Source organism: Trichosurus vulpecula, chromosome 4 (assembly GCF_011100635.1).
Source record: "Trichosurus vulpecula isolate mTriVul1 chromosome 4, mTriVul1.pri, whole genome shotgun sequence".
NCBI classification, from domain to species: domain Eukaryota; kingdom Metazoa; phylum Chordata; class Mammalia; order Diprotodontia; family Phalangeridae; genus Trichosurus; species Trichosurus vulpecula.
In genome coordinates this window covers 214,206,973-214,220,799 of record NC_050576.1, presented here as the reverse complement: position 1 = coordinate 214,220,799, position 13,827 = coordinate 214,206,973, and positions in this window count along the sequence as shown.

The following is a 13,827-nucleotide window of genomic DNA, read 5'->3' as shown; positions in this document are numbered from 1 at the left end:
TGCAAGATTGGATGTCAGCAGAGAGGTTGAGGCAGGTAGATTTGAGACTCATCAGCATAGAGATAGATATAGCTCATAGGAGCTGATGAGGTCACCTAGTAAAATAGATTAGAGGGAGAAGAAAACAGGACACCTAGGGTTAGAGGGTGTGATCTGGAGGAGGATCTAGCAAAGGAAACTTGAGAAGGAGCTGTCAGGTAGAAAGAAAGTAAATAAATACCACTTTGTAAAAACTCTTCAGTGTAACAGGTTAAATGGAACTGTGGTATTAGTGACAGGCCCCCTAGAGTAAGGGCAGTGCAGCTGGGGTGGGGTGGGGGTCTCAAGCAAGTAGCAAAGAGATATACTTATGCCCCTGAGAACCCTGAGGGGGCACTATAGCGGGCATGACCAAGGGCACCCAGAGTGGAGCCAGAGCTTACGTGCTACTTTGGCAGCATTGCATAGGATAGCCTGGAGTGGTTAAGGACTTGAGGCCAAGAAACCAGTTTGGAGATTGCGGCAATAATTTAGGCAAGAAGTCACAAGGATCTGAATTACAGTAGTAGCTGTATATGAAAAGAAAAGGTCAGGTGTGAGACAAGATTTGGCAAATGAATGGATATGAAGGTTAAGAAAGGAGTTAGATTTGTCTGTCTGAAAGGAGTGCATTGAGGTTACCAACTATTAGAGTTTTACTATGATTTCTTCCTGTAATTCGATTAACTTTTCCATATACATTTAGATGCTATGCCATTTGGTGAATATTAACTTATGATAATAATGCCTTTGAGCATAATGTTTATCTGCTTTATCTCTATCTCCTTTAGTTATGTCTATTTTTGCTCTTGCATGTGTGAGATCAGGATTGCTATTGCTTTTTTGAGCATAATGTTTATCTGTTTTATCTCTATCTCCTTTAATTATGTCTATTTTTGCTCTTGCATGTGTGAGATCAGGATTGCTATTGCTTTTTTTTTTTCTAGGTTCACTTAAAGCATAATAGATTTTTCTGGCCCCTAATTTTAACTCTTTGTGAGGTTTTTTTTTTATGTTTCCTGTAAACAACACGTTGCTGGATTTTATTTTCTGATCCATTCTGCTATTCTTTTCTGGCAAGTGCATCTTACTTGGTTTCATGTTTATGACTGATAATTGTATATTTCCCGCCATCCTATCTTCTTATGCTTTTTGCCTTCTCACTCTGGAAAATCTCTTCATCCTTGTGCCTTCTCACCCTGGATTATCCCGCCATTTTGGTGGTCCCATACTCTGATTGGTTAGTTCCTTCCAGAACCTCATTTTAAGGAAGGTTCCTAGACCATGAGTGCCTAGAGTCCTTCATTCATCTCCAGACTTTTCCTGACTCTACAGGCTCTCTTTTCACCATGCCTCTGCCTATTTAAATCTTCTCTTCCTTCCTCTCACCCCCACAACATTTTTCAGCTTCTTTTTATGTGCTTTCCCCTTAGATTATAAACTCCTTGAGGGCAGAGATTCTTTTTGCTTTTATTTGTTTTTCCAGTACTTAGCAGGGTTCCTAGAACATAGTAAGCACTTAATAAATGCTAGTTGATTTGACTGTCCCCTTTCTCCCCCTTTGTAAAAAAGAAGGTGGTGGTGCAAGAGAGTGTGTTCAGCACTAATGATCTATAATTAAAGTGTTCTATTTCTACCCCACGGCTCCTTTTCTTTTGCTTTCACCCAAGCCATTGATTGCAGATTCTTATCCTTGCTTCTTTTTCTTTTATTCCTTTCTTCACAATGCATATTTTGATGTTGGAATTTGTTTTGCTTATGACTAATCTCTCCCCAGTTCTACCCACTCTCTCAACACCCTTTCTCCCCACCCTCTCCTTGCCTGCTTCCTTTTTGTTTAATATCTTTAAGTATGTGTTCTACTTTCCCATATCCAGTTCAAATGAAAGTGTGGTTCATGTGAAGCCTCTTGCCCCCACTCCTTCCTCCATGTTTGTATACTCTTCTTCTCATGTACTCTGATTACATGAGATAGTAAGTTTCCCCTCTTACTTTTTTCTTCTCTGGTATATTCTTTTTTCCCTTCCTTTTCTTTCTTCTCATAAGACCATCAAAACAGAACAAAACCACTACTATGTCCATTGTTTAATTCTCTGTGACCTTTTAAAGCATCAGAATTCTTTAGGGACGCTTTTTCTTTTCCCCTTGTTAAAATATAAGCATTTCATCATTGTATAGCTCCTTCTAGTTTAAATGTATTTGCCTATTTACATTTCTCTTGATTCCATTCCTGTGTTTGTATTTCAAAGTTTCTACTCAGCTGTGGTCGTTTCATCAGAAATGCTGGGAAGTCTTCTACTGCAGTAAAAATTGTTTTTTGATTTTTTGTTTTTGTTTCTTTTGCTTTGTAGGATTATGTTGTTATATAGAATAGGCTATTTTTTATTGCAAGCCTTTTATCATCTGCCTTTCAGAATGCCTTATTCCAAGATTTCCTTTTCTTTATGGTGGCAGATGCCATATCTTGTGTGAGCCTCCTAATTAATTCTGGTTCCTTGACATTTGAACTCACTCTTCCTGGCTGCTTGCATTCATATTTCCTGGACTTTGAAACTCTGGATTTTGGATTTGATATTCCTGGGAGTTTATGTTTGAGGTTTCTTTTAGGAGGTAGATGCTTTCTATTTTCACTTTGTTCTTCAGTACTTATTTATTTATTTATCATTTATGATTTCTTGAAATAAACCTTTTTTAAAGGCATGATTTTCAGGGAGTCTGCTAATTCTTTAATCATCTTTGACTCTTTTTCATGTCAGTTGGTTTTGATAGTGGATACTTTATATTTTCTTCTATTTTTTCAGTTTTTATATTTTGTTTTAATATTCCTTGCTTCATGGAATTATTGATTTGTTTCATCCATTCTAATTTTCAGGGAGTCTGTTACTTGAATGAGATATACCAGTTCCTGTACTCAACTTTATTTTCTTTCTAATTCTTTCCCTCCATTGCTCTTATTTATAATTTTACATTGTCTCTTGCTTCATTTCTTCCAGGAACTCTTATAATCCTTTTGGCCAAGCTATTTTTTTTTTCTGTGCAGCTCTGCTTATAGTTGTTGTAGAGTTATTCTCTATTTCTGGGGTTTTGTCTTGGACATCCCTGGGTTGATAACATTTATTTATTTTCAGTGTCTCCTTGTGCTTACTCCTATTTCCAGCTGAACCTCCTCATTTGGGACTTTGTGTTTGGGCCAGGCTCTGCTCCCTCCTGCCTTCTTGGATAGGGTAGTGGGGAACTGTTTGGTTCTGATCTGTATTATCTAGAATCCTATTGATTACTTTTTATTTTCCTAGAGCATCTCTGTTCAAATTGCTGAAAGGTTTTAGGCTTCTCTATATCCTTAGGGTCCAGAAGGGTACATTTTTCAGGACCCTCAGGGAATGATCAGGTCTGTATACTATGAGCTTTCAGAGCCCTTGGGTCATTCCAGTCTGATCAACTGATTCCAGTCTTAGTCATGCTAGTTTCTGTCCTTGAATCCATAGTCAGCAGGCTAGGGGTATATGATCCACCTTGGAGCTTCCTTGTGGAACACTGGTCTTTTTTCCCTGAGTGCACAAGTTTCTAACAACTATGCTCACCCCTCTTCTCTGGTAGGACCTCTTCTTCAGTGTCTGCTGGCTCCTGGCTGCCTTTTTGTGCTGACCAGAGCTGGACAAAGGCACTTACTGTAGTTTCTCTTTTAATTCCTTGATCTAATTATCAAGGCAGCTGAATGGTGCAGTGGATAGAGAGCTGAGCCTGGGGTCAGGAACACTTCATTCAGACCTGGCCTTGGACACTCGCTAATCACTCTGTGACCCTGGACGAGTCACTTAACCTCTGTTTGCCTCAGTTACCTCCACTGTAAAGTGGGAAGAAATATAGCCCCTCCTCTGCAGGGCTGTTGGGAGGATCAAATGAAATGTTCATAAAGTATTTAACTCAGTTCCTGGCACACAGTAGGTGCTTAATAAATGCTTATTTCCTTCCTTGTTTCTTTCATTCCCTTGTTCAGTCAGTCTGGTACTCTTTTTTGATCTTTATTCAAGTACTTAAATGAGAGCTGAGCTGTTCTGCTTTTCTTCACTTTGCCATCTTAGCTGGAACATAACTTTCTAATTCTGAGAACTGGTTTCTATGAAAACAAAATGGTTTTTAAAAATTAATTTAAAGTCTGAAAACATTTAAAATTGGGAATGTCATTTCTGTCTCTGTCTCACCGTTTCTTCCTGCCTGTCTTTTTCTCTCAATATTTGCTGGTCCTCTACATAATGATGAAGAAAATGTCTTTTGGGCTTTAAAGTTCCAAATTAATTGTGATTAAAATGGATATATACATTTTATATGGATTTGTCTAAATAATTTCTGCTCTATACAGAGCATCAAAAGTTACCTGAGGCTTTTCCATCCTAACCAGAATGAAAAGGTGATCATTTATAACAGTTTATTTAAAATTTATTTTTAATAATAACATAGCACATATATAATATAGTACCTATTATTATCCCCATTTTACCAACGGGAAAACTAAGGCGGAGAGAGATTAAGTGACATGTCCAGGGTCACATAGCTAGTAAGTGTCTGAGGCCAAGTTTAAACTTGCCTCCCTGACTGCCCACCTAATGTTCTATCCACTGTACCACCTCAAATAATGTTGTAAAAGTACAGGAAACACTTTGTGAAGCTTTTGGATCTGTCCATCAAAAATCCTGTCCTTATCCATAGATATAATCCCTGTCATAATACTATTCGCACTATGATCTGAAACATGAATTGTGATGAATTTGTGACGAATTTGTGACTTTCATTTTATAGCCTATTTAAAACAATGAATTTCCCTATTTGTAATTTTTAATTGTTCATTTGCATATTGATTTTTAAAATTTTGAATATATAATAAAAGAGAAATGAATTTTCAAGTTGACTTGGACCCAGTTTCTCCACTGTTAAGAATTCAAGAATTTCTTAACCCTTTATTATTTTCTGAAATTGTGAATGCAATAGGTGTTTCTAATCAGTTTATTCCTCAATTTATTGTCTCAAATATAAGAAGAAATCTTTATAAGACATGCCAGATCATCTTTGGTCAAAACATGGGTAGCACCCCTTCTGGGGTACTCTTTCAACTTTCATTCACACTTATAGGTGCCGAATATGCAGGTTCTAAGGGTCCCCTTAAGGGTAGTAACTCCTATTAAGTTTATGAGTCTGCTTCTCAATGCTGATCAGCCAGTAGATTTAATTTTTGTTTAGCAAAAGTGTTTTATTTGGGGCAGGTAGGTGGCACAGTGGATAGAGTAACGGAACTAGAGTCAGGAGGACCTGAGTTCAAATTTGGCTTCAGACACTGACTAGCTGTGTGACCCTGGAAAAGTCACTTAATCCCCATTGCTGCCAAAAAAAAAATAGATGGTAAGATTAGTAAGTAAAAATAAATAAGAATAGTTGTTACACAGCATTCCCCCTCAAAAAAAAAAAACACTACCCTGAGGCACACTTTCCCACAAATATACACAGTATCTATGTGAAGAGTTGGTTCACCCTTAAGAGTACAGTGATACTGAGGCATTTGTGTAGGGCACATATGTGGCAAAGATATACCCACAACTCCTGTTGGAAGTTTTTTTCGCTTCAGAGAATCTTTAAATAGCTACTCTTGGGTTCAGTATTTCTAATGGGAGGTCCACTCAGTTGAGCTCCCAAGGTCTGCTCCTTCTTGAGTACATAGCTGACTCTTCTTTGCTGTGAGCGGCTTCTTCCTCCATTTGACTTTCTCTACCTTCAGGTGTATGTGTGTGTCTCTGCTCCCAGACGGATACAAAGTATCTACTGGTCTAGTAGTCCCAATGACATGGCTAATTGTGATAGGAAAAAAAAAAGAAAATGCTCTCCCTGACCTTTACTTTTTTCTGATACTGTTGCAACAATTTGGCTAGCAGCTGCTGAGGGGGTGAAAGACCGATACAAGTGCAACAACAAAGATGCTGCCGGCAGAAGTTCTTTTGATCTGCTTTACTAAGGAAAGCAACATTAGAATCTTACTTTAATCCAGCATATACATATATGATTCACTTAGTTCAGGGGAAAAAGCAAGCACCCTGAACTTCAGAGCAAATAAAAACAAATTTAAACATGCATTATAAACAGACCAAACACAATTCATAGTTACCAAGAAACCATCAACATCTGAGTTCAGCCAGGAGGCCCTTAAAGCAGCTGCCCAGAGTCCCTGGCCTCCAGGAGTGAGAGCCTCAAGCAAATAGCCAATCGTCATCTGAGTGACCAGAACTCAGACTCCTACTATTGGCTCTGGTCTTAGCCACTCCCCTTAGGAGTTGCTTCACGCCCACATAGGCTTAGCACCCAGTAGATAGGGGTTTGGGCCTGGGGCTTTGCACCTAGTAAGGCTCAATCAAAGACACTTAATTAAGCATTCTAAAATAGTAAGAAAGTCCCACCTTAGTTACCAATGCAGGTACGGATGAAACAGCCTGCTTCCACCAAGAACTTTAAGCCTGGACTTTTCCACCAGAACTTTCTTGTAATCACGCCTCTCTATATCCAACCCCCAGGTTGTTGGCTTGTTTATATGGTCCATCACTCTATTCCTTTCTTGATTTATTCAGAGGTTCACACCTCATAAAGTGATCACAGAGCATGGATGCAACTTGTTTGTTATGCCCTGCCCTCCCTCTCCGGTTTCTCCATCTTGCGCCAGCTCACCCCACTGTTTTTACTCCCATCTCCATGGACCCCACTGTTTGTGTTCCCTTCTCCACAGAAATAATCCTGACTTAGCTTGTCCCACTGTTTGTGTTCCCATCTCCATGGAAATCAAATTGTGTTTTTTCCCTTTAAGTACCCTGTCCCTACCCCTGCTCGGGCTGTTCGATTTGAGTCTTTACTCCCAACAGTCGTTCGCTTGAATAAATCCACATCTAAATTTATATCCGCTTCTCGCTTGCTTTTTTCGGCACAACAGTTTACACATTAAAACCCATCCCTATGTGACTGCATTCTGTGGTTATAGCAGTTGAGCTGGGGGAGGGGTGAATTATAGTCTGCCTTACCTCTTACATACGCAAATAAGCTGGACAGATATGAATTACACAGTCTTTCAAAATCGGGATAAATCCTTAAAAAGATTTATCCAAAGGTCCTCAGCATCTCTTTAAACCTGAGGTGGAGGGAAGATATCTCTTTAGTAATAACTGCATTATTGAAGCAAGGTATTATATTTGCCACCAACATTTCTTGCAGTTCCCCAATTTTACCAGCTAAGAAACCTAGGAAAAAACCTTATTTTGTACAAGACCTCAGAGCAATAAATTCTCTCTGTATTTCTGCATTCCTTGTTATTCTGAAGCTCTTCACAATTTTATCCTGAATTCCATCAGATGGCTGCTTCTTCACAGTTATGTATTTATGTTCCCACTTTTTAATTTCAATTCCTATCCAGAAAGTCAATTTTTGTTTGCTTTACTTATCAAGCTTTGCTATATACTTGGACTAGATTATCACAAGAATATACAGATCCCTTTTCCCCCCCTTAGATCCTTAAGCAACATTTAGATGAAATTGTATTTCTAGGAAAATCCACTTTGGTCCAATATGTAGATGATTTTTTTTTCTATTTGCCTCTCTTACTATGAAAGCTTGTAAATAAGATTCAACAATTCTACTTCTTTTGCTCTTAAAAGTCACAAAGCTAAGAACAAATTGGAATTATGTCTCACTAAAGTCCGTCATATGGATTGTATTATCTCTGCAAGAGAATGCCATTTATCTTCCTCTTTTCAGTTGTTTTTCTGTTGTGTCTGACTTGTAACCCCATTTGGAGTTTTCTTGGCAAAGATATTGGAGTGGTTTGCCATTTCCTTTTCCAGGTCATTTACAAATGAAGAAACTGAGGCAAACAGGGTTAAGTGACTTGCCTAAGGTCCTTTTATATAGAAGTTATTCTTAAAGTACCTAAGCCTACTACAGAATTGCAGATGAGAACATTCCTAAGGATCATCTGGATGTTGTTAGGTAGTTAGAAAGCAAACATTTATTAAGGACTTACCATGTACCAAGCATTTTGCTAAACACTAGATATCATCACCAGTGGATGTTAGGATATGCTAGTGTAGTTTTTATAAGACTCCAGGGATTCATTGCCTAACTCACAGTGCAGGATTGGGGGGCTCTTTAATGCTATTGGCTTGAACCCCCATTCAGGTGTGTTTTCTCCACTCTCAATTGCCAGTGACTAGCAGCTAAAACCAATTGACTGCCATCTGCTAGCTTTTTACAAAGGGATATTTAATGAAAAGACAGAACAAGAAATCAAAGTGCAGAATCTCTCTCCTCAGCAGGGGGCAATACTCCCTTGGTTCTTAGGAAAGCAGGCTCACATTTAAACTGCTGGGACAAAGCAGTCATTCCATTCAGTTCCCTTGCTTGTAGGACTCCTCACCTTGGCTGGGGGACTTGAGGGGAGGGTGTGTGTCCTGGGCTGGTGAGCCAGGTTCTGCTACCTACAAACTCTGGTATGGATTTCAGCTTCTGGTGGCTCCTGGACCTCTTGAGGCTCTCGTGACCTGAACTTTTTGTGGCTTCCAAGATTACAGCCATCCACACTAACTCCAGTACCTCTTCATCTACAGCAAAAAGGAACTGGCCCAGTAGGAACAGAAGGAAGAGTAGATCCATGTGCTGCAGGTCAGCTGGTGAGCTCTCCCTCCATAGTGCCCCACAGCCAAAAGCAGATGAGCTGGGAGGAAGCTTTTGTATGTTTCTCCTCAGAAAGGCCTCAGAGGTAGGTTCACGCGGCACCCAGGCTTCCAACACTGAGTGACAGGCTATACTGCAATGGATATAGGAATGGCCTTGAAAACTTATGTTCAAGTCTTGCGGCTGACCCATACTGGCTCTGTGACCCTGGCAAGTCATTTAATGTCTCCATGCTTGGAGAAGGTGCTGACCTACATGGGCAAAGGGAGTATTCTCACCTGGGGGTTCCCAATATTAGTGAAACCATAAAACGCCTCATTGATAGCTGTCTCTAATGGAATAAATGATTGGATTCTTATATATTGCTTCTAAAGGGACAGCTCCAGGTCACAGTCATTGTGATTATACTAGAACCAGGTCTCATTTTGTTGCCATTAATAGATTTATCCATCTATATTTTAAACCCTTAATAGCACTCATTATTTATGTGGTACTCATGCTTTACTCGGGTTTGCCTGCACACTGGCCAGGATCCTGTTTTGTAGAGTACTTGATCTCTGCTATGAAACATCTTCAGCTTCCATTAGGTATCACAAAATTTTCTAAGGGAGAAAAATCTACTGGCATATTATTTTTCTGGAGCAGTTGCCAGAGATTTTAAAGAAATAAGACTTTTATCTAGACTCCTAGGATAAGTAAGCCATGATACATCTTTCTTTGACACAATTACGGCAGCAAGAGTTACTATCAGAACAATGATCCTGCAGAATCTAGTGGCTGTGGATTTTGTACTTCTAGTAAATGTGGGATATGTGCCCTTGTTGGAAAGAAATGTGATACTTACATTCCTGACGTATGTGAACATATTCGTGATTTATCTACTTGTATCAGACAAGTCTCTACGCTCCGTGAAGACAGTCAATTGGATTTAAAATTATGGTCACGTGTCTACTTTTAACACCAATCGTACTTTTCAGTATTGGTATCATAATCTCAGTTGTATGGGACTTTTGGATACATGCTTTGACTCAAGCATCAAAAAGTTCTAGTGGCACAAAAAAGATATTTTGAATATGTTCTGAAATGTATGGAGTGAAAGGATTTAAGAAAGTAGAATAAGAGATCTTATGAATATTAAAATTAAAGAAATTGTAAAAAAAAGTGCAAAATTGGGGTCTCAAATTTATAAGTAAATTTAAATTGAATAATGCATAAGGATTATCTAGAAATTTTGTTGTTCAGTTGTTTTCAGTCGTGTCTGACTCTTTGTGATGACATTTAGGGTTTTCTGGCAAAGATACTGGAGTGGTTTGTCATTTCCTTCTCTACCTAGACATTTATTAGCCTTCCAAATTTATGTTACCAGCTGGTAAATAAAACACAATAGCCTATGTGCAAATACTAGCATGTACCATAAGGTACAAAAGGTACCAATATGTTATATATGTGATAAGATAGAATTTCATAAAATAAGCTAATAGTAATGTAACAAAAATAAAACAATGGTAATTGTTTGAATCTTTCTAACTAGCACTATCTTTACCTCATCCTGGGAGTCCTTGAAACTGTATGCTATTGACATGATTTGCCATCACAAAATGTAACTCTAATTTGTTTTTCCTTTCTACTTGATAAACACTTTGTTCCTAAGTTGTAACTTTAAAAACCCTATAATATGAAGTAATTTCTAGGACTTTCCAATGAAGATTTCACAAGAGTATATAAGACCCAGACTATGAGGACATTTGTTAGTAGAGAAGATCTCTTTCAGGCAACAGTACTCCAAACAACTGTTTGAATGTTTTGTAATAAAAATATTGTTTCTTAGGTCTGCTCACTAAACATAATACAGTGACTCAATTTATTTGTTTTGACAGTGTAGAGAAGAAAAGACTTCTGATTGTATAGATAGAGTGGTTTTCTGTTTACAGAGATAGAATACAGAAGAGTTAAAATAGGAATAGAGGAAGAGGGCAGAAAACTCAAAGGGGTTTGATTCACAACCTTGACCTGTACCTACATATTACTAGTTTTGAACCATGACTACTGTGGCCAGAGTTAGCTAATGTGAGGCAAGTACTAACAAAGATGGAGGGCCACAGCACCTCTGCAGAGAGGAATTCAATCTTAATTGGCCCAGGAACATCTTTTTGGGTGTTGGCCACAGATGCAAAGCAAGGGAGCCATTCTTCAAAGTCAGGAACACAAAGAAAATCAGGTGAGAGATGAAACAGTGGACATAACCATTCTCCTAGGAAAGGTTAAGTATTAAAGAAATGAAAGCTTTACTGAAATATTAATGAAATAGCTTCCATGACAGCCTGGTACAAGAACAAGCAGGAAAGAGTTGGGGAAGCCGACCTGTTAGTTATCAATTACATATATTGGATATACTGATGAAGAAAATGCCGGGTTATTCCTATAAACATTTTTAAAAAACTACTGAATCAGGTTAATGAAATGGAACTAGGGGAGAAAGCTACCCCAAACCCTGAAAACAGTAACAGTTACTTTGTCATTGATTCTTTATGGGCCTTTTCCATTAGACTGAGAAGATCCTATATAAAAGTGATGGTGAAGATTGAGAATGAGGACTGCTGTACTGGACAGTGGATCTCAAGTTAATATATTCCAATTATTCTATCAGAGTCATATGAGAAAAATTCCTTTACATCCTCAGAAAGGACTGAGATTTGGTAGACTGAGTGATAAAGATTACCTATAACTGGGATACATTAGAGAAAGCTTACAGTTTCCTAAGGAAGTTGTTGGTATCAACAAAAAGGTGGATACTCTGATATGTCCAGATCCAGCAACTCTCTCTTACTGGAACCAATCCCAGCTTATTCAAAATGTAAACAGAATAGAAGACTTCTGGTTAAGATGGCAACGTGGAAGGTCATAGAAGAGCCCAGAGCTAGCTCTCCTATATACAGTCTAGCAAATACCTGAGTACCAGATGGAGCAGTAAGCTACAGTAATGATAGAGCAAAAAGAAACAGCAGCAAGCACCCCCCCACCTCCCCACCCCTGCTGCTCTAGTCCAGAACTACACAAGAAGATGACAGGAAGCCCATGGGCATTGGGAAAGAGACCAAATGAGGGCAGGTAAAAGCAGTTCTCTGAGCAGGAATGGCTAGGGGGAAGAGGTTTGGGGTGTGCGAGCGAGGATCTGAACTCAACCCAATCTCACCAAACTCAGGTGAGATTCAGGCTTAGGGCACCAGTACCCATGGTTATGATGAAGAAGATGAGCCTGTGCCATCACCTCGCTCAGGTATTGCAGCTGAGAGGTCAGGAGACCACATAGAACCAGGTGACATTACCAGAGAATGCTGATATAAAGGTACCCTGCTCTATGCTTATTGATGCATAGGTTAACTACTGCTTGTTTTGAGTTTGAGGAATGGTCACTGACCCAGTTTGGATTTTTCACAATGCTATAGTCAAAGGCAAATTTCCAGAAAGAGGTAAGCCATAATTTCACATACATTTCTTTAGACCTTAATGAGTCAGCTCCTGTAGGCTGATCCTACACAGGAACTGTTCTGCGGGGTGTTTGTATGCTATAAAACAATTCTACTATGAGTGAGGTGCACATCCATCCATTAGACATGGGTGCTGCATCTCCCCTCTGCTCCACATGTTGGGCAACCTCTTAGTCCTGGTATATATTCATGTATATAGCCTATTGCAAACATTGTATTCCCTCAGTAGAATGAGAACTCCTTGAGGGCAGGGGTTGTCTCACTTTTACTTATATCTCCAGTGCCTAGCACTTAGTAGGTACCTGCTAAAATACGCGTTGATTGATTTGTGGTGGTGTGATTCAGAGCCCTGGTAGAACAGTGGAACGTCCCGCACTTACCCTGCCACACCCTCCTACCCCCCAGCTTCAGCCAGGGCTTTCCTGAGTGTTGAAGCTATGGAGCAGACAGACCTCGAGCAGTTTCAGTTAACTTTGCTCCCAGGTCTATTGATCTGGGCTGTGGGCTTATTGGGCAAGGAAGCTAGCTCTCAGTCTCTAGCAGTGAGCTCTTAAGATCCCTGAGAAACGTTGCTCCTTGCTTTTAACCTTTTTTGCCAGTGGCTTTTATCTGTTTTTTCTTCCTGTGAACTGTTTTTTAACTGCCTTCAGTAGTTTTTACCTGGGGGACCTAAACATTTTTATTAAAGGGATGTTTATTTGAACCCTCAGGCTTTATGTGGTCCTTTGTATCAGATAGGCAACCACCACCAAGACAGATGAATTGCTATATTTATACAGCTGATCTACCAGTTTAATAACCTTGTCCAAAAAAATGAAATGAGGTTAGTCTGGTGTGACCTGTTCTTTAATGAAACCATGTTGGCCCCTAATGGCCATTGAACTTTTTTAGATATCCACTGATCATACCTTTAAAAAGAGGTCTACGAGGACTCAAAATCAAGCTCTCTTGTTTATAGTCTGCAGACACCAGTGTTCCCTTTTTTGGAAATTGGGGCATTTGTCCTTCCCCAATTCCTCTTGTTCTCTACAATCTCTGAAAGATCCCTGACAGAGGATCAGCAAGTGTATCTTCCAAGACCCTGAGATATGCTTTATCTTGGTCTGCTGACCAAGTCCCCAAAGGTGCTCTCCTGTTGTCTCTTTACTTACCTTGTGTTTAAACTCTCTATCTGCCATTTTTGTTATGTGCTTCCAAGTCCAAAGATCATTCCCCTTGTCTGAGAAAACAAGTAAAATTAGAGTTGAGTAACTCTACCTTTTCGCTACCATTATTGTTGTCCCATCCTCCTCTTGTCCCCAACATATGTCATCCCTAGTCTAGTGGCAACTGAGAAACTCTCACAGAACCACCATGAACAATACGTATTTGTCTCTTTATGTTCCCATATCACTTTACACATATAGTCCTATGGGCTTGGTCAAAGGTTATGTGGTTAACAATTATAATAGCTAGCATTTATACTAAATTCAACATGATACTTTCGAAGCTGTCCTGCTTGTCTGTGTTTCCTTCTGAACTTCCCTTTCTCCTGTGCATATAAAAAAAAGTTTCAATTTTTGTTTCTTCTTGGGGTATGGGGGTCAGGAAATACTAAGTATTTAAAATCCGCATTTAACATGTA